The 22,555-nt window shown below is 44.1% G+C and overlaps 1 protein-coding gene across 7 annotated transcripts in view; it reads left to right on the forward strand.

Annotated features, from left to right (window-relative positions):
* Positions 1-22,555, forward strand: part of prdm16 (PR domain containing 16) — a 248,700-nt gene that overhangs the window by 100,683 nt on the left and 125,462 nt on the right. The window lies entirely within an intron of this gene.

The raw sequence follows: 22,555 nt of genomic DNA on the forward strand, positions 1-22,555 counted from the left end.
GATAAGCATAGTTCTAACTGCTGACTTTTCAGACAGTTTCATGCACTGCGAGAGCTGAAAGTATTCCTTTAAATGATAAATGAACATGGCCAAACATTTCATAAAGAAGTGTTCCTGGTTTCTAGTTGCTTGATTTCTGGCTAAAGAGACTTTTCTATGGCCTTTCTGTTGCTTTTCTTTCCTATCAAGCCACCAGTGCCGCAAGTTAGTAAACCGTACTACAGATGGCAGAGCACCATCTACTGACTCACCCAGCCAGTGTGATTTTCGGAGCGAGAGCAAAAAAAGAGGGAGAGAACTTGCACTCAAATCGGATGAATATTTACCACAGTAATGAATATTAATGAGCTTCAATGCTTCCTCTCAGAGATTGTGTCCGGCCTATGTGCGTGTGTGTGTGTGTGTCTGTGTGTGCCACACACATGTGGTAGCCAGCCAGCGTGTTGGTCAGTAATGACTCGTGTGCTGGCCGCCAGCCCTCACCTCTCCACTCTTCTCCCAAGGCACTCTGTCCATGTTTCTCGTCAGTGCCTTCACCCTCTTCCTCCCTCCGCACCCCTGAGGTCTTCCGGAGCCTTCCTCAACATTCTGCCCATGTCCGCGCTCTCATTAATCAACGTCAAGCCCAGAGCCCCGGCCGCAACAACAAGGCCAGTATTCTCCACTCTGCCCCCTCGAACGCTCATACATCTCATTGTTCCTCTGCCCGATTCACATGGGCAAGAGAGAGAGAGAGAGGGGCCGGGCGTCCGACATGAAAGGGATGAGACTTGAAAACGAGTGAAGAGGAGGCATAGGGCACTGCTGGCGGGCTGATGGCTAACTCTTGCACTCGGAGAACTTACTCCATGGACAGACAGAGGGACTGGTTGAATATTAATGGTTGAATGAATAGAATTCTGCATATACAATGCTGTAGAGGTGGATGTACACACGTCCCCACTGACCTCGAATGTAGTCTGGCTACATTTGGTGTATTAGCTTAGTTTCTCAGCAAGGTAAATAAAGAAAACAGGTAAACGGAAGCATACGCCCTAACAACTGAGTGGATCTTGGTGATAAGTGGATTCTTGGATGGCTCATCATAAGCTAAGGACTGCTATATGCTTGTATCATCAGCTTTAGTCTGAAGACTGCTTGATGACTGCTGTCTAATAACAACTTCATCTGCAAAAAAAGGGAAAACGAGGGAGAGACCCCAAAAAGGAGGGAGGAAAAAAAAAGAGAGAGAGAGAGGGCGACTTGTATGCCACTCTTTGTCCTGTGTTCATTGTCCCTTGTTCGTCATTAACCTTTGCTGTAACTCCCGGATGGAGCTGCCACTTTTTTGTACAAAGACAGCACTTTTTTCTGCCAGGAGAAGGAGGAGGAGGGGGGTGTGGGGGGGTGGGGGGAAAGAAAACGTTTAATCACGTCTGGAGGGAGAAAACTAAAACATTTTTTGAAGGGTTTTATGCTGATGCAGAAAGTTTTGACAGACAACAGAGAGCAGAGATGGAGTCATTTGCACAGAGCCGAGCTGACACTGTTGGTGGTTCGCATAAGCGAAATGGAAACGCGTTTCAGACAAGAGGGCGGGTTTACAGTATGTCTGTCTGTCTGTCTTTATTTCTCTCTCCCTCTCTTTCGTCCTCAGTATAGCAGTTGCTAGCTGTCATCAGTGACCAAATGCTTCTAATTGGATAATATAGCGTTCCACTCTTTCAGTGTGACTCATTTCAAACCATTAGACCCATTCGAGTAGGGCGGCCCAAGTCAGAAAATGTCTAAATCAAAGTGTGCAAAATAATATGATCATTTTTAAGAAGCTGTTTAAAGACTTTTTTTAATTTAAAGACTCAATTTTCAGTATTTTTGTACTGGAAAGTATCTTTTTAACAGTTAGAATTAAGGCTGTTTTTGTTACCAGCCCTTTAAAACTTTAAATTGCTGAAGACTGAATAACTCACAAAAACAGTTCATTGAAAAAAGCTGATCTGTGCAGCTTGGTTTGAATGTATGGACTGGAGATGAATGGTTTTCCATGATATAGGCCATTTAAGAAGGAATATTGAGGGACAAATATAAATAAATGAAAATGATGGAATAATAATATAATATAATAATACTTACTAGGATAGTTTCTGTGCTAATTAATTTGTAAATATGTGGTCGTATAGTGCCCTAGAAGTGTTGATGATATGTATGAGATGCTCAGAAAAGTATATTTTGTATAATTTTAGTATATATTATATCATCATATGCATCACCCATCCCTAGCACCCGCACATGAAATCCTGCCTTTGTGTGCTGTATGTCTGATGGTATAAGGCCGGTTTGTGTGCTGGTGCACATTGCTTGTTTTATTTTTTTTTTCTTGTCTCTGTCAGAATGGGAAACTGCAAGTTGATAGACAGAGAAAGCAAGAGAGAGAGAGAGAAAGAAAGAGAGAGAGAGAGAGAGGGAGAGTGAGGGAGAGAAAGAAAGAAGAAAGAAAGAAAGATATGGCACGGCGTGACCCCGGCCTGAATGACTGATGACCCCTTCTCCTGTTCACGTCAGCCCTCTTGCCTGGCTCAGTCACATGCCACATTGTGCGCCACTGTTTGCCAATAGACCTCTGTCTTCAGCACAGAGAGGCAATCAGTCTTTTCATCTGCGAGCTTTTGCTTTCACACACCCTCGTACAGTTCCTTCGGGCGCTGGCGGGGCTGGACGCTGGGGCGTGCGGGAAGGGAGGTGGGGGGTGAGCGGCGGTAAATTGCATTGCCAATCAATCTTCTCTCACCATCTCGACGAAAGCCGTCCAAACTTTTGCTCTTTAACTAACCCTCAGAGGTCTATTAAAATGCTGGACATAAAGTGGACAAACAATGCAGCAGATTAAAAGCCGGTTGATTCCGCTGGTGGGGTCTAAAGAGGGGCTGGGTCACAAAGCGAGCGATGGGAGGGAGGGGGTTTGGGGTGGGGGTTTTGGGAGCAATAGTGTTGGCAATGTTTGAGGAAATGTAGCTTTTTGAGAAAGGAGCGTTGTTTTTTTATTTTCTTCTCCAGCATCAGTAGAGCCAGATACCTCCACAGGCAGCCTCAGTGCCATTATTCATCTCTTTTATTCATCTGTGCAGAACGATGTACAAGTATCTCTCCAAGGGGTCATTTAGAGAGGTTGGATTTGAAATGGTTTATTATAGAGAAACTTATAGACTCATACATACAGTGATAGGAACCAGCACAAATACAGCCATTTTATTTACTATGCAAACCCCTCAGTGAACCTTCACTTGTCTTCTGGGCTTTTGCATGTAATGTTGAAAGTAGTAAAATAGTGATAAATCTGAACAAATCTGTTTTCTTTGGGGACTGTTTGTCCATGGTGTATTATTGTTGTCATGCTGAAACCTACTGTCTGCAAAATGACAAAATAACAGCAAAACCATTTATTCTTGTTTGAAATCATTTTGGAGCATTTCTATTGGACCATGACACAATGTAAAGAACAACATTTTATTTTTTTTTACATTTTACATTAGAATCTGGCAGTTGTTCGTTACATTGCATCAAAAGTTTATGATAAACGAATCAATAGAAAAGCTCCACACTGACTTCAAATAGAATCTTTGGACGTTGACTTCCATTAAAAGTTAAGAAGGTTTTTACCTTCCTCTGTAAAGTTGTCATTTTTGAAAATATGACGTTTTCATGATACGAGGCCTTTTCTTTAGTGGGAGAATGTATATGAGGTTGAAAAATCTAAGCTCTAGTGTGAAAGAAGTGTTCAAAAGCTGTCATAAACTGGCCATTCAAAGAAAAAAGCCCCACAAGCCTAACTGATGACGCTGTGAAAACACCAAACAATAACCAAGCTAAGGTAAAAAGACATTACTATTTGTCCCACTGTCCTTTGAGTATCACTGTTTACTTACCTTATGTAAGTTTTCAGTTAATAAACCTGCTGGCTTTTGCTGGTTTTTGTTTTCAGATGGATGCAAATAAATAAATGAAAAGTTTAGCTTGGGAAATTCTAAGCCTATCCACCAATAAACTGACCCTGATATAACAGTATAATCTATAAATCTTTAGATGAAATTCGTACTGAGAGAAAGAAAATGTAAAAAGGGGCGAGAGACTGAAAAAAAGGCAGAGATAGTGCGCGAGAGAGAGAGAGAGAGAGACCACAGTGGGCCCCAAGCTCAGTGATGCAGACTGACTCTGAAGCTATTTTCTCAGCTCAAAAGAGGGCAAAAATACCATGACGGTCGCAGGACAAATTTCTCCATGCCCATACACGGTATTAAGATGTCTCTGATCCACAGTGGCCCGCTGCTCTCCCCTCCTTGTCCCTCTGCCTCTTGTCTGGGACGATGGCCAAGTGCCACCAAGGACACTCTGTCTAATAAATCATCCCTATTTCAACATCTGCAAGGCCCAAAGGCTCGGGCCCTTCTCTCTCTCACCGGGAGACCCCTTGGGGAATGACAAAACCCGTCATTGTCTCAGCTCCAGTGAAGAGGAGTCTCTCTTTCTCGTCCAGCCCTTTTGACAAAAGGCGTCTGAAGGCCAGCTTTAGTCTGCCAGCCCGAGATGGCCTGCTCTCTGCAGGGAAGCCACTCTCTTTCTCGCCCCTTCGTCTCTTTCTCCCTGTCCTCCGCCCTCTCTCTCGCTCTCTCGCTCTCTCTCTCTCCAGCGCTCCGCGTCTTTTTAATGCTCTCCTCCCGCGGAGGTCACTAGCCAGGCCCGACTCCTTTCATTCGCTCCGCCGCACTCTCAAGAGAATATAAAGACATCAAGTGAGGAGGAGGAGGGGGGGGGGGGAGCCAAAATTGGCAGAAAGAGATATTAGGCATGGCTGTCACCGCCATTCTTTGGCCACTTTTCATCCAAAGTGTAGTAAGAAAAAGAAGGGAGAGGAGAAAAAAAGAAATAGATAAATAAACAGCATGGCTGAAAGCTTGGATCAGGAGCTTGTCGCTTTATTCATTTTAAAAAAGTAGATAGAAAAGGAAGGGTCTAATAAAAGACCTTGTGACAGAAACTTACATAGAAAAGGGGGGAAATCAATCCAGGGTGTTTAAACGTATAGTCGAGATTGAAACTAAGCTATTCATTGGGTTCTGCAGTGAAGTACAGAGGACAGCATGGTGATCTTGTGTGGGTTTAGGTGTGAGCTGTGTGGTGTAGGAGCGACTGCGAGAGGAAAAGTGCATGTCCTCATTGGCTGCTGACTGTGAGTAAAGAAACTTATGAGGGTGCCCTTGGGTTTAGGGCTTTAGGCTTAAGAGTAGAGCTAGTTTCCATTGCTTACCATAGTCCCTATTACCAGTCTGTAGTCTAAAAACCTTAGCTACTTACACATGCCCTACACCACGTCCAGCCCTGTCATACTGTAGCATTGAGAGCTAGGTAAGACTGTCTGGACTGAAATCATCTGTATAAGATGCTCTCTAGATCAGGGGCTCTCAAACTGGCCCAAATGTTTGCTCCAGTTTAATTGACAATACACTCTTAAAAATAAGGGTTCTTTGAGCAGTACCATAGAGCATTTTGGAACCAAAAGGGTTTCTTCTATGGCATCATTTCAAAGACCCACTTGTAGTGTAGGGACAGAACAAAGATCTGAATCTTCATCTTGTTGAATGTGAGATGGAGGGCAGTGCTGTAACCCACTTTGCCATACTTACCTTGACCTTAGGGGCTCTTAAGAAGCCCAAAAGAACCTTTTACTGATGCTGTAATACAGAGCAACCTACGTCTGAATAATCTTACATAGGTAGGTGAATGTAGCATTAGGAGCCTTTTCGATTGGTGTATCATGGTGTGTTTGTCCAGCTGGGGATTCAAACCCAGGCACTGTTGTTACCAGTTAAGCTCCAACAATCCACACCATTCTGCTGCTTATTCACCAAGCCAGTTCCTAACCCTGGTAAACCAAGAGGTAAATCTGTACATAAACATAGTTATTAATTTCAAAGATGGCTTTTTTTGCTGGAAACCCTCCTTCACTGGCACTTCATCTACAAATTCCTGGGCGTAAATGTTAAAGGCATCAATTTTAAAGGCATCAGCAAGGCTTTTGAGGTTTTTTTGCTGCCTACACCATCAGCATATATGCCCACATCCTCCCCCATTCCTTCAAAAACATTTTGATTTGCAATTAACCCCGAGAAGAATTGTGAATTTCCTGCTGGCCAGCGGGCCTTGATGTCTCAATCTGCGGCGCGTCAGCGCCATGAAAGGAGGCATTTGACAGTGTTTCGCAGCGTCCAACAGAGCCCCGAGAAAGCCACACGGCTCTGAAGAGGGTCAGGGCAGCGGGCCCAACACCGGCCCCGACTGTCTATGCTGCATGAAAGCGGCAGATAGCAACAACACGCGCATTGTCTGCCTGGACCCGCCGCAGAGCTTCAGAGCCGAGCAGATTACTGGGACTTGTTAGCCTTGGCTGGTGGGCGTGCGGACAGTGTGTAGCATTTGGATGGGACAAAGAGTGAAAAAAACGTTAATATGGCCATTTCACCAGCCGCAGCTCACATGATTCCAACCGCCTCAAAGGCGTCTAAACGGTTCGGCTTCACGCGTCAACAGGGTTCGAGTGCGTTAGGCGGACGTTATTGATAGTTTGTTGAATGCGTCCGTTTCCGAGAGGGCAGAGAAAACACGGAGCTACCTGAGTAATTAGTCTACACAGTGCTTCATGACTGGCTGAAGAGGGAAAACTAGCCTGGAGTATTCTCGGAAGGAGTGCCCCGGGTTCATAAAAACGCATTTGCTTGTTCTTGGCTGTGAGGAGACCCTGGCAGGGAGAAAGTAGGATTGTGTGTGTGTGTGTGTGTGTGTGTGTGTGGGGAGGGATGGGGGGGAAGAGAGAGAGAGAGAGAGAAGGACCCAGTGTCACTCATCATTGTGAGGCCACGTCCATGGGAAACACTGAGCTCATGCCCTATCGGGCCTGTAATGGACACTTTGGAGGGGATGGACTGCCCTGATAGGTCCCCAGGCCCTGATAAAGCAGAATTCCTGTCTGGACTCAAACCCAAACAACATTAGCAGCTACCCTGCTTACACCCCCCCCCCCCCCCCCCAATCCCCTCATTCTTCTGCACCCCTCTGCCCACTGGCATAAAGCAGAGGCAGATTCCTTTGTCCAGCTTTGGCAAAAGACTGGATGCCCCCCCTCATCACCGCCCCACTTATCTCCAGCCAGAGGCCAGTGATAACACTGTTAACAACAGTAATGTGTGGCTGGACCACGGAGCTGCCGTCATGACAAGTGCGAGGGGTCGAGGGCTTTGACATCTCACTCCAAACCCCTCCAGACCAACAGACCACTACCTCAGCACAGCACATGCATCCAATCACAATCCAGTCTCATGCATCCTCTCTCGTTCTCTCTGCTTACTCTGTATCCAGTGTTGACAAGAAAGGAAGTCAAAAAAACATTTCTTGGGTTCATTCCTGTTTTTTTGTGTTTCTTTTTTTCCCCACTCGTCTTCTGCAGCCTTGGGGGAAAAGCCTCTTGTTATTTTAAAAATCATGCAGCAAAGATTAATGTAGGCCAGAGGAGTGTGTCATCATTGCTTAACTTGCAGCCGAGGGGCGGATAAAGCTGGTCTTGTGTTTTCTTCTGTGAGGTACGGATGAGTTTTCACTCAGCAGCCGCCAGCTCCCCGCGTCCCATCGGCCGGTCACATCCATTAAGCCACCGCGACGCTGAAGAAACACGGGCGCGAAAGCCATGCAAGACCTTTTTTTGCCGCGCTCGTCCTGGTTGATGTTTTTGGTGGAGCGTGGGCGTTCATGTGAAAACAGTGCACGAAAAAATAAGTTTGCTGTCCCTTTTATAAACATTTTCTCTGCTGATTGCTCTACTTACATGACTAATGGAAAGTTCCAGTGAAGTCAAGACAATTTGCGCCATCATAAAGCGATCCATCAGCATAAATGATGATGAGACCGTTATAAACCATAGTTCAGACAGATGGCTCTGGGGCGCACTGGACTCCGAGGAGGCCTTGACTTAGACTAGCTCTGACAACGAAAACGAGGACGGCACCAACAGGAACATGTTAACTCGCGGCATTAGATCAGTGAGTGCCTCTGACAGGCGATGATGTTTGCTTCCTCTTGGACAGCCAGCAGGTCTTCACAGTATCTGTTGGAGGGTTCTTCATGATAGGGACGGACATCAATCATCCCGCCTTAGCGGTTGTGCGGCCCTGGCGGCTGACGAGGTTGTAAAGTGTTATCTGCCGGCTAATAAACTGGTTTGTGATGAGCCCGAAGTTCATCTGCAGAGGCGTCTGCGGACGGCACCTGTCACCTAGGTCTTTGTTGGCGTATCTCTTGGTAGTCACGCTGATCCGTGATCAGCTCATTCCATGCCTCAGGTGTGCAGTCACTGTGCGATGACAAGCAAAACTGATCCCAAATCAATGCTCCTGAGATGCCAAGTGATTACACTCACCCGAAGGTTAGACTTTCTCCTTATCCTTACCCATTTCCCCACAGCGCTGTCATCTTGCAGAAGCCCACCTGCAAAGTCCAGGCTGATATAGCTGACTCCTTTCTGTCTGGCTTGGATTGCTTTGGGATTTATGTTCCAGAAGAGCTAGACCACCTGTAAAACAGCACTGGGGCACTGTTTAGTGTTTATGTGAATTGTGGAGATTTTGGTGCTTGAAATGACCTATATCTGGAATCCAAAACCTAGAAATGTAAAAATACTATTTACAAGCCTTTGGGTGTTATCCTGAAATGTATTAACTCTTAACCATATTAAATAATTATAACAATAATAATAGAGGTCAGCCATAAACAGCGTCCAAAGATGTTCCCCCGAGTGCATGTTAGGCTTTGGATGGCTCATCTTTAAGCTAATCTTTTTCGGTTAGAGTAAACAGAGCGCTGTGATTCATGGGAGTGCAATGTGCTGGGACAGGCTAATCAATTTCATTAGCTGCATCAATCATCACTGCCTGACGTTTATTGTGGTGGTGATGGGTTGATCTCATGGACTTGGGGACAGACGGCTTCAGTGATAAATGCTGCTATCTCCAGAGAGAAGAAATAAATAGAGGCCTCTGGTCTTCTGTGGGAGAGTCAGGCAGAAATATGGCAGGCAGAGGGGAAAGAGGTTACAGAGCATAGATCAATCCCATCGTAGCTCTTCTGTGTTTCCATGCAGTCATATGGGAAAAAAAATCAATCAATCAATGAGAAAAGATCACCAGTATTCAAAGCGAAGTGCCTTTTTTTGGAGTTCACCGGACTGCTGTTTCGCTGTGATCTTTCAGATGACAGTAAATCAAAGCGTTTGTGCAATGGATCAAGGCTGTGAGCCTACATGGAGAGTAAATGATGAAGTACTGTGAAAAGACCACCCTTCGTTTATTTAATTTCCAGTCCGAACAGTCATCAAGTAGAAGTTATTCATTTCTCAGTGTCAGGAAAGAACAGAAGATATATATATATATATAGGAAATGATGTTACATATGATGAGGAAATGATGTCCGCTACCCTTCATCTATATGATTCTTCTTTTCAGCAGAAATCCACAGGGACACCTCCACAGTTCAGCCTTAGAAGTTAGAGCATTTTCACCTTCTTACAATCGGAGTAACTGCAAACACATTCAATGATGATGAGGCCTGGACTTTGAGGCGGTTGATCCATTGTTCTAGGATCAGCAGAAATTGCCAAATTTCTGTACTTGTCCCAGTAAGAGCTTTTTGATCAGCTCCACATATTTTCTGTGTTGTCTCATCCTTTCACAGTGGATGGACGGAATGGACAAAACCACCTGTGGATAGTTCAGATCTGATTGCAAATCCAACTTTAAGAGATGAAAGCTTTAAGTGCTGTCCATCTGATGAGAGATTTTTTTTTTGGTAGTCTACCAGGTCTTGAACAGTTGTTTTGGAACCTCCTCGTTTTTCACATATTTGACACCCCCCTCTTAATAGTACTGGATTATCTTGTCTCTTGAAAATCTGGCTGGAAATACATTCAATTTTTCACTGTATGAATATGATCTCTGCAAAAGTGTGACAAGCAGGCGTCTATCTGTCATATAAACCTCTGGGGTTTCAAGCTCACTCTGAGAGCAGACTGAAGCATTTTTAGAAGGCCCTCTTTTTCTTATGCTATGTTTAGTCCCATGCACAATACATGTCTGCGATGTAAAAAAATTTTTTCCCTGAAAATGAAAATAACTTCCATGACATCGAAGCCTCCAACTGGAACGCTACCTCAAACTCCCAGGGCCTCTTTCAAAGAGGTAATTCAATGCCAGTTCAGTTCTAGTCTACTATCTTGAACAAAGATCAACTTAACGTTGCCTTAAATATCTAGCACATTTCTTTGGATTCCACAAGAGCATCTGTAAAAATACAGTCCCCGCTTTTTTGAACTGCTGCCTGTCCTCAAAAGCTCATGAGCTTCCAGCAAAATGTTTATTTTCACAGTACAGCCAGTCCTATCACAGCGAACCCAGTTGTGGTTAACAGGCTTTTGAGTAAAAGGGAAGCCCGTTGAAAGAGTCTACAGAGTAACTAAACTAATCCTCCAGTTAAACTAATGTTTTTTGTCAACCCTGAAAGCCTCACATTGTGAAAATACACTGTTTCATCACATTCTCCCCGGTCAATAGCGACAGGAACGTTTCCCTCCGCTGAAGTCTCTGGCAGCGGATAAATAAAACATAAAACGCCGCGTGAACTTTGGCCTTCATCAGCCACACCAGTGGAGGAAATATCCTGTTTGTGATCTGTCCCCCTGTATCACCAGACGGTATCTCTTGGCTGCAGCTTTCAATTTCACTCTTTGAATTTTTTAGTGGTCAATGCGAGGACTAATCTGATCTGGACGCCTCTCAAGCCAGAAGGGTAAACGGTTCTCCAGCTACAGTTCATTTCACGCACACAAGCGTGTTCTGTGTTGTCTGCACTGAACTGGAGGGCCGAAATGATGCGAATTCTTGTCCCGCCATTAGAACCATTACGGCTGTTATTGTTGGTGTGTTTCCTCAACGGAGTGCTGCTTCAATTATCATCAGCGGTAATTGCTTTCCATTCAGCATAAACTGATGGGCAAAGTAAGCACTTGAACTGTTTGATATCTATGATTGTAGGGACAGTGTTTTTATTGAGTCCTTTTCAAAGGATTCTTTATTATTTATTTATTTATTTATTTTGTACAAAACTTTTAGCTTTTGCCAATATTAACGTTATGAGGCTTTATGTGCGATTTCTTTCCTTAAGAGTCCATCTGACATAACTCACTTCGTGATGAGGGCCATGTGTGTGTAGGGAGGTGGGGTTGGGGGAGGGGGGGGGGGGTTGGATGGGTGTCTAACAAGGCCTTTGCTCCCCTTCTGTCAACGACCTGGCAAGTGTGTTGCCTCGCTGTCATCATTCCGGGGGATGAGAATGTGAGCGATAGATTAAAATGCCACCCGACTGTCAGTGAAACTCACAAACAAGCTCAGGCATTCTCAGACAGCTACAACATCCTGGACACCCTCGTATGTATATCCCTGTGCTGCATAATGTTGTGTCCAGATTTGGGGTCATTTATCTGACCTTGTGTATCTTGTGGAGTCTACGATAAGCATGAACCCAGTCCTACTCTGGACTTAGATTAGAAGCAAGGAAGCAAAGGAAAGTGCTTTACAAGTGATTGACAAAGGGTTTGAAAACAGAACTAAAAACTAAAAAGACAAAAGATATAAATTCAGTCATAAATTTATTAAGGAATTAAATGAAAATGATAGAATAAAAATCAATAAAAATAAGAGTAAAAGTAAAAATGATCATTTTTTATATAAATTTAAAAGTAATATGAAACCACACTGAATTTGAAAAAATCAAAGCTAATCAGATCCTAAATTAAGAGCAAGTTGGATTTTATTCCAGAAAGGAGCCTTCCAGCCTTCCATGAGACTCTCCAAGTGAATTACCTTCTAACTACTGCTGTTAATTCTTACGTCTTCACATTAACAGCAAGACATGGTCTCATCGCGGCATGTAGCACACTCGGCAAAGAAACAGATTCCCGGCATTTTTAGAATAGCATATCCGCCACAAGACAATGCTACTGCATTATTTTTGTCTAGTGCTCTTCACCAGTTGTAAAAAGATTCACCGTCTCTTCGGAAAATGTTGGTTTCCATTCATAGTTTATGGCTCACCAGCGGCAGCGGGGAATTAGACTGCCCAAATATATGAGTTTAATGAAGGAGAGTCCTCGGCCCCAAAGAGAGCTGCTTGAGTGCACGCGTGTGTGTTCAGGGACAAAGGCTGGCTCATGAGCGCTGTGTTTTCCTTGGCGGAGTGATTGCGGCAATTATTCTTTTCCATCCGATGAGACAGATTTAGAGATCCCCTGTACCGCTGTTAGCTTACCGAAATACAGCCTGTTGCGGTGACGCACACATTTGCCTTGCCTTGCGTTTCTTGCCAGCATATGTTCACACTAGATTACAAAAGTTCGTTAAATGGCCACATTATGCCACGCTACGTTACATTAGAGAAAGTGTGTAGAGAACGTGTCCAGATTTCATGTAATGATGGCTATGTAAAATGTCGTCGAAAAATGTAAAAAAGAGTCCGACAATATGTTAGATGTAATTATGGGTCTTAAAACTGCTCCTTTACCCTCTGCGTCACCCTTCCATCTTCACGTGTGCAGACAGGAAACTCAGGTCATGTATTAATTTATTTTGGAAAGAGCTCTCATCAGTGGCTGCCTCTCGGACTGACCTCTGCCTCAACCTCGACCGAAGAAAGCCAGCGCTTGTGCCCCTGCCTCCTGCATATATACATATACACATATGCACTTAAGCCAACTCACAAGAGACTTTTCACTTTAATGTTTGGCTGGGCTCTTTCCTCCCTCCATGTCGATATTTGCAAAGCCACAGTCTGGATGCCACGGGAACTTCTCCTAAATCCTTCCCTCCCTCCCGGCCTCACTTCAGTGCCTCCGACTTTCTACAGTGCATAGACAGAAAGAGCATGCTTCCACAACCAGGTGTTTAGAGCTTTCAAAGGGGGAAAAACAAACAAACAAACAACAGCAACAGACTGAATTACAGGTGTTGACCTCTATACACCTAATAAGCCAACCTAATAACAGTTTCTCAGCCACGGTTAAACGCTGACCGAGAAACACTAACAGGCTAACAGATTTGACAAAAGAGAACATGGGAGGCAATCTGAGTGCGACAGAATTATTGATTATTATTACATTATTATTATTATAGCAAAGTTTGAATTTACCAAAACATAAAATATGTGGTTTGAGCATGTCACCAGTATTGATATTTGAATATCTCAAAGAAATGACTGCTGTTTTTCATCTTATACAGTATCCTTATACAATATAATATACCATATACTCCAAAGGATGAATTATCTCATCTAGAAAGTATGCTTCTCTGTACATTTGCATACCGTGTAAGAAGCCCTGCTTTGAATAAAAGCCTGTATTGATTGTCTGTAGACAGCACTTTCATCCTACGCTTGAAACGTGCTGCACAGAAGCAGGTATTGATAAAGCAGTATTGGTTTTCAAACAGTCAATCATAGAGTAGGAGAGTGTCACAATAAAAGTATTCAGATAATGAGATAAGTGCCACATGACACGTGGGGTGCAGTTTCGTTTAGTAAGTAAGCCTGGAAGTTTTCACATCCAGCAGTGTTCACGTTTATTGACCCATGTATTGGCAATGCCCATCGTTGTATAAATTGACAAAGCAAAGCTGAGGCATACATACAGTTCACAAACATCCCAGCCATATCTTCCATATCTTCCATATTAGAGTAGCCCGGACTCAGCACTGCCAAGATCTATGGACTGCTCTTTATATTCTCGTGTGATTATTACTGATCATCCTCCTAAATGACTTATCAATAAACTCTGTCCTCACCTTGATTTATCTGTATTGCTCTGCCAATATGGAATCCAGAGTCCTGGCTAAAAGGCCGCAGTAGGCTAGAGATGATGGATGATAACGGCATGAATAAGAATATGACCCTTTTAATAAATTTGAGACAGCTTGTTACATAAATGGTCGCGTCGATTTTTCCAGCTCCCAGCTTCATAAAGTAAAGTACAGCCGCTAAAGGTGCAGGTGCTGAGTAAGCGACCCCAGTGGCACACTGGATGGAGAAGTGTCAGGGCTTGAAGAGTGAACGTATTTGACATGAATTATAGCGAGTTGCTTTAAAGGTAGTGTCACGTGAGTCGTGCTTAATTTGAGCAACTAAATTGCTAACAGCAAAAGACAACACACACACACACACACACACACACACACACAGCTCAGCAGGCAGAGTGGAAAACTCTCCAACCCTAGGTAAAGTCATGTAAAGTCATCTAGCTGGCCCAGATCCTTATAAGCACAAGAGGCCTTAGAGCTGCGAGGTATGGTCACTCTGGCAGCTGGCATCAGAGGACCCAAAGCCATGATACTGCGACACCGCCAGCTCAGGAGAGGACCCAGCCAAGCAGCAGGACGATGTTGCCTCACTCCAGTGGCGGGCCTGGGGAAACACTGAAACTCTAGATGCTGCATTTCGGATTTGATTGCATTAAGCCACAAGTGCATTAGTGAGGTTACAAACAACTGTCCAACATATTCATATAAGTCATGTATGGCATTGGACATGGCGATATTAGCATCATTGACCTCTGATCCAGAGCATCCCATTCTATTAACAGTGCTTTTCTAATTGGATTATGCAAACTGTGTGCTAATTTTAAGTATAATCTACAAAACTTGAGCTGTGTTTTAATCCTATATTACTGCTTAAATTATGATCAACCAATAAGATATGATATGAATATGAATAAGATAAGATAATATGTGAATCCAGCAGTTTCCACTAAGTGTCTCTTGTCCTGTGGTTACAATGTGCACTACAATACACTTATTGACAACCTTATTAGCAATACATACCTTGTAGATCCACCTTGCTGGTGTGCAGTAGAGACTGTAGGCTATCTGTTAGTTTTAGCCACCCTTGGAGGGCCCAAATGCTGGGGCCAAAAAGACCAATAATTATGCAAAAGTGTTATAAGGTAGTATGGAAAACTCAATAAGTGACATACAGCAAAAGAAATACGTTTGCCCTCTCATTGGGTGAGGGAGGTGGAGTTAGGGTAACCTTCTAGCGGACCAAAATCAAGAACATTCACAGGCCAACTATGGTCCACAGGCCACACTAAGGGCAGCCCTGCTCTAGCCCTTCATCAGTGGTCAGTTTCTGAACCACATAGTCGCTCTTGGCTGGATATTTTTGGGTAGTGGATCTCTTTCAACCCAGCAGTGACAGTGACATGTGTAAAAACTCCAGCAACACCACCAATACTATTTCAGTGGTACTGCTGTGCTGCAAATGCTCCACCATGGTCAGCTGCTGTTCAGTGGACCAGGTAACGCACATACGTCACATCACGGCCAGCAGAACTCATGAACCAGTTTAACACTCTGTGCAGAAATATGCGTCGTTCACAGAAAGCTGCCGTGACCTTCCGCACAAAGGCTCTAAAGTGTTTGTCCATTAAATCTGTCATTGTGTTTCGCCCTCTATCTCTCCCACACCCACCTCATCCTGACCGAAAGCAAAAGCCACTGTTAGCTTTAGCTGCAGTGATAAGTGTTAAACAAACTCGCCGTGCGGGGCTGTCTCTCCTCTCTCCTTTGTGTGCGTACAATAGGAATTCAGCATTCCTTTAGCCATCCGTTTCGCCGCCCGCCACGTCTCTCTCACCCTCCCTGACAGGACAGGAGACGCTGATAAGAATATAATAGAGAATCAAACAATGCTAAGCTGGGAGCGATTATATTTAATTACCCACGGTGGAGCGTTCACTATCAGTGCTCCCTTGATGTTTGCCTTGGCCCAAAAATGCTGCTAAGTCCTCAACTTATTAAAGTCATCATGAATATGGCCTATCAGATTGTCACTCGCTTCCTGGTATTTACCAAGAACTCCTTTTTCCCCCCCTCTTTTCCGTTGAGTTTTGATGTGTAGGCTCTTTGTTGAAACATGCTTTACTCCCTCAAAGACCAACGGCCAGGGGGTTTGCCTGCAGCCTGGTTGGTATCCAGAATGACTTTCCAGTTGCTCTATTGCAAAGATGTATGTCCTGGACATGGAACCCCAGCTGCGTTTGGCCAACGGCGACATGCCCCTGTGAAAACATGAGTCAGATGCATTTCATGATGGCGAAGATACTGATAAAACAGCGGCAGCTATAGAGACACCACTTAGAGTGAGATGTGTGTACACTGTGGTACGGTTGACCAGCCTAGCTCGGCCTTAGCAGGATGGCTTTTATGCAGTACTGGTCCTAGCCTTCCCTGGACCTTGAGCAGCAAGACTTGACTTGCCCACTCGAAAACTTCATATCTGCATATCTGTCTACAGAGGTGATGCTGCAAGTCGTTAATGATGTCACCATCCAAACAGCTCCATAACAGCATGGCAATGCTGTAGACCTCCATAGGATGCTGTGTCACCTATAGATGAAATGCAGCTGGCTCTTATTTTGTGTGTAATCCATTATTTTAAATGTTCATCCTTCCAATGCTCTGAACTCCAAGCAATTTTCAGAAATGAGCATCAGATTGTTAAATAATAGCATGGATACGAATTAGAACCAATTATGACCCAATTATCGCTACATCAACCATTTTTCTGGATGACAGAACAATAATGCTGCACGTTGTTGTTCTTGCCGCTTGTTCTGACATGACTTGATTTGTGAACATCGCCAAAAGCTTGGCCCTCTTTAGATACTCTGCATGCCGTAGCTGTTTAGAAATGTACAATGGGCTTGTCTAGGAAATACCATCACTATGACACAATTATGACGTCACTCTTGCCATGGAGGACCCGTGGGAAGCTAAGAGTCCAGAAGCGACTTGCACAGTTTGCACAAAGGAAGTGCCATCACTGATTTTCCACTCTCTGAGCAATGCCATAGAAGAACCACTTCAGTTTCCTAAAGTGCAGCTCCTTTAAAAAATGGCCACAATGTTCTTCAGTGCCATCCCTTTTTACGAGCGCCCCTTCCCGATGGATCACTTTGCCTCATTTATCATCACTTACCTGATCACCTATGTACTTTTAGACCCATGAGAAAGCATAGATGCATAGATGCTGGTTCCTCGAAACACCCCTCGTTGTTCTCTCCTAGCTCCTGGCTGAGCAACAGCTTCCTCCTCACTAATCTATATGTCAGGAGATCAATAACGCTGCTGCATTTACATATCTAAACGCTGCGCGCTTCGCCAAAACAAGAAAACGCTCTCAATAACTGCGAAGCAAAACTTTCAATTTGCGGCTTTGCTTGGTGTGGTCGAGCGAGCCAAGGGGATGTCACTCAGTCAGTTCAAAAGGCCTTGAGGTTTGTTTTCTGGTGTTTCTTTTTGGAAACTTGCGGCTTTTGACATCCATAACCATCTATTGGCCGCGCTGCTATATTGCCTCATATTATCCAGACTTGAGGAGAATTGTTTTTGGCAACGTGCGCCGAAACTTTCCCACTGCAGAAAGCTCTCAGAATGTGCTTGTTTTACTCCTTACCCCCCGGCGTCCAGCTGAGAGACACTCATTTTTTTTTTTTTTTGAAGAGCTATGTTCCCAGTTCTTGGCTAATTGCAATTAGAATGGGCCTCGAATAAGCGGTGACGAGAAGGCGTTGTCGCTGGCTTGATTGAGGCTGTCTTTAACTTGGCTCAGTCGCTGGTTCAGGCGAAGGGTGAAAAAAAAAAGTAGAAGGAAAAAGCCATTCTGTAAAACGGAGGGGTGTTTTCTTTGCCTGTCGTATGTCTATTAAGGCGGTTGAGCGACCGAGGTGGAAAAAGCTCGGCTGGTTCGTGTGTGTCCGAGGGGCGAGGTTGTTTTCTTTTGTCTGTTGGTCATCACTGTGTGTCAGTATGAATAGGGACCAAGGAGAGATGAGGAACTCCTGATGGTGCCTTCTAACAAAGGTGTGCTTATAACGTTAATAACAGTGATTTTTTCTCTCCTTTCCCTTGGTGAACACACACACATACACACACACACACATTGTTTTTGTCTCTCTTCTGTCTCTCTCTCTCTCTCTTTATGTTTCGTTCTCTCTCTTTTTTTTTTTACACATACGCACTCACTGCAGGTAATGAGGCTCAGACAGTTGGGCTGAATCACGCCACAGGTGGCTGTGCTTTCATCAACAGTGCTTGGCCCCCTTATTTGTTTTCAAAGCTCTCCACCGTAGCACCTCTGTTTTCGGACCCTCTCGAGCAGCGTCAGCGCAGACACGCTAATCGCCGGAGCGTCGCAGTTTTTCATTTACATAAGAAGCAGTGACAAGCTTGTGTAAGCAAACGGTGCAAGGGGCTTTCTGAGAGGTGCGATTGTGCGTTTCACGTCTGTTTGGGAAAACCGTCGCTGTTCCCGGCGGACTGTCCCATTGGCACAAATTGTCCTGTCATGGAAAAGAAAAGCGAGGAGAGGAAAAAAAAATCTGAAAAGTCACTTTGAAATGATTCTGACATGTCATAAATCATACCAACGCTCCTGGCAAATCATTCTTTCCAACCATCTAATTAATACATTATTTATTTGCTCGACATTGAGCACACAGGCACACACACACACACACATACACTTTCAACCCTTGTTCTCTGACGGGAGGTCATTTATCCAGCTGGTTTTTGTGGCAAGTACAGGTAACCTCACACATATACAGTATATATAAATATATATATATATATATATATATATATATATATATATATATATATACACACAAACACAGACACACCTCCTCAAAATTCACTTTACATTTTACAATCATCCAAAATAAATTGAGCATTAAAAGGTGCATTAGTCAAGATTTAAGAAACCAGAGCCTGTGAACACACACTCTACAAGCTCTTCTTGGTATAGTGGTGATGTTTGGACAGAGGGACAAAATAGCATTAGCATTTTACCCTGATATATGGTGCAGCCCACTATAACATTTAGCTTCTTTATAGTGAAAATCAAAACCTACAAACGCTTAATTAGCCCTTAATTAGGTCATAATTAGCTGCTATGAGGAACTGGGTTGGAATAACGGGTCGTTGAGGAAATTGGGTTGAAAAATGGGGCGTAGAGGAGGTAGGTTTGAATAACGGGTCATTGAGGAGACTGGGTTTGAATAACGGGTCATTGAGGAGACTGGGTTTGAATAACGGGGCGTTGAGGAGATTGGTTTGAGTAATGGGGCGTTGAGGAGATAGGTTTGAATAACGGGGTGTTGAGGAGACTGGGTTTGAATAACAGGGCGTTGGGGAGGTAGGTTGGAATAACGGGGCGTTGAGCGGATAGATTGGAATAACGGGGCGTTTGGGAGGTAGGTTGGAATAATGGGGCGTTGGGCGGATAGATTGGAATAACGGGGCATTGAAGAGATTGGGTTTGAATAACGGGGCGTTGGGGAGATTGGGTTTGAATAACGGGGTGTTGGGGAGGTAGGTTGGAATAACGGGGCGTTGGGCGGATAGATTGGAATAACGGGGCATTGAAGAGATTGGGTTTGAATAACGGGGCGTTGGGGAGATAGGTTTGAATAACAGGGCTTTGGGGAGATTGTGTTTGAATAACGGGGTGTTGGGGAGATAGGTTTGAATAACGGGGCATTGGGGAGATAGGTTTGAATAACGGGGCATTGGGGAGATTGTGTTTGAATAATGGGGTGTTGGGGAGGTAGGTTGGAATAACGGGTGGAGTAACGACTGGAATTAGGTGGAGTAACGACTAAATGCTCCTTTAATTGACATTCAGACTAATGCAGGATTCACCCTGTTGAATTCCCCACTTATTCGCTGTGGTTTATGTTAGTGTGGGTGTTATTTTTCCAGGTCCTCGAATGCGACCCCATAATTAAATACTTGCGCAAACTCAAACACAAACAAATCCCAAAGCCAGCTTGACTAGGAATGGTGTCAAATCTGGGAGTGGAGAAAAGATTAGCCAAAGCATCGCCACGTAACTCCAGTCTGAAAGACATTAAGGCATCAGCGAGGCATTGGATGTTTTCAGTGGTCTGATGGTATTTCTGGTTACTCCTGCATAGTTCAATACACACGTTTATGCTTGGCCTACTATAAAGAGAGAGGCGGGGGTGCCTACCTGAGAGCGTTCGGGGGGCGTTTGCCGTCTAAACAAAGTTTGTAAACTGTTGCAGCTGCCTGAGTAGTCTCTCTCTCTCTCTCTCTCTCTCTCTCTCTCTCTGTGGTATAGGGAGATCTGGGATCTGGCAGTACTGGCAGCAGACTGCAGTGTAATTATGCTACACACATTTATAAACATGCACTAAGTGTGCGTCTGCTTGTGTGCGCGTGTGTGTGCGTGCAAGTGTGTCGAGCAGCCAGTGTGCTCTGGGAGAATAGCTTGCATATGGTGTGGGGTAGAAAATGAAAAGAACCCGAAAAAAAAGGAAGAAAGAGAAGGCAGTTATTCGGCTGGGATTCTGCGCCACGCTTGTTTAAAATGTGTCATTTGAATGCGCCGGCACCGTAACGTTGTTTTGGATTTGTGCAGCTCTGACATGGCTACAGGATTGAATTATGTATGTAAGTAGTTTAAGTAGACTTGTTTGAGTATTTGTGATGTAATTGCTTCCACTCGGTCGGCTTGGATACGTTGACGGCCTAATTTAGGGAACCACAGTGTTCGGGCAGCGTGCACAGCTGCCAATCACAGGCTGATAAAGGAGGTGCTGGGGGAGCTGTGAAAGAGGGCATTCACACACATAGCCTGTTACTTTTTTTTGTTGTTTTTACTCTTTCCTTCAGTTTTGATGGCCCTTTGCACCAGCGTGGTCCTGTTAAGATTTTCTTTCATTGACCAAATGGATTGTTGCTCACTTCCGAGAGCCACTTTTCCATTCAGGCCTAAATAGCATTTGTTGTTCAGCAAACAGGCATTTTTCACAATATATATATATATAGCAAATGCAGACAATTTGTGCAGTTATGTCAAGTATATATAATTACGGCCCAGAATTAGTGTATTTCATTGTGCTATACAGGCAATCTGCATCGATTGTAATATTTGAATTACATGAATTATATAGATTTACCTTGTATATCCAAAGCAGGACTTATTTTTCCAGTTGTTGAAATGTCAAACAATAAGATAAAAAAAAAAGTTGAATGTTAAATTGTTAATATTCTTTTATGATCAAAAACGTGGTCTTTAGATTTTCACATTTTCACAATAAGGAACTAGAACTTTAATTAACCAGTTAATAAAAAAAATGACCATGATAATTGTTTAGTCAACAGTGACTGCACCCAAAGAACTTGAAGAAGAACTGAAAAGCTATGAACATTTAATGGCAGCTCTAGCTCTAACTGTGGCAGGCTTGTAACAGGCCGCCTGGGTACCTTTCTTTACTTTGTATGTGGCAGCTTTTGAGTAAGTCCTTCATTATTGGATTGAACTTTGGGTAATAAAACAAATCAGTGTTACATCACATCAATAAAAACCAGAAGGATAACACTGTTAGCTGTGCATTAATACAATTGTATCTCCTATCTGTAAGTGAGAAATACTGTTAGTATAGCTGATTCTGGTTAGGGTTAACCAGTCAACAGGTTTTGCCAACATGTTCTCAGCCTGACCCAAGCTGGGTAGAGTTAGAGCGTGTGTTTAACAAAAAGAGCACTACGAAATCTTACCCAAGTCAAGTTCAATAAGGGATGACATCTTAGGCCACAGAGCCCTTCCCCACCCTCACACATCTTCCATTCAGAAGATGAGACAGGAAAGGGAGGTGGGTTTGGGCTGAGGGGATCAGAGTGTGCCCCTGTAATGCAGCCCAATAATCCCAAAGCGCAAGCCTCTTCCTCTCCTCCCCTGCCACGAATGAATGAACAACGCAGAGAGAGTGCTGCGCTCACACGAGCTGCCATTATCTCTCGAACCTGGAAACAGGCCGGCCTCTCATCACAGCCCTGGAAGACACTGGCCGCATTCTGGCCCGGGCCCTCACTAGATAAATATTCCCCAAGGCCCCTAATTCCACATCTCCTCCTCTGACTGTCTGCGCTCACCAAAATTTCCTGCTCCCGTGAGTTAATGTCAAATCTATGAGTCTTTCATTGCATCACACAAAGAGGGGGCTTCAGCCTCCATGGGCCAGGCGGGGAAGTGTGGTAGGGGGGGCATGGGTCAAACGATGGACTCCTGTCCCATCACTCAGTGCCTGCTTTATGCTCCATGCTTGTCAGGTTTCAAACCCACTTTAAATCTAAGCCCACCACCATGGTGACACACTTTCACTGTTTTTGCTCTGGCTAGAAATGCAATTCGATTTTTGGCTTTGGGTTTACATTGCCACCAGATTTCATTAGACAGTCAAACCCCCTATTTCTTTCCACCCCTAATCCACAGTCATAGTCATGGTTGGTGTAAAAGAGCATGATTCCTTTATCTCTTAGCCTAAATTAGCCAAAGCAAGGCTGATCTAATGTAGCAAATAGATGGGGAGCCAAGGCAGAGAGTCAGCCTGGAGTTGCACATGAGTTGCATG

The sequence above is a fragment of the Salminus brasiliensis genome, chromosome 6, assembly GCF_030463535.1.
Source record: "Salminus brasiliensis chromosome 6, fSalBra1.hap2, whole genome shotgun sequence".
In the NCBI taxonomy this organism is placed as follows: domain Eukaryota; kingdom Metazoa; phylum Chordata; class Actinopteri; order Characiformes; family Bryconidae; genus Salminus; species Salminus brasiliensis.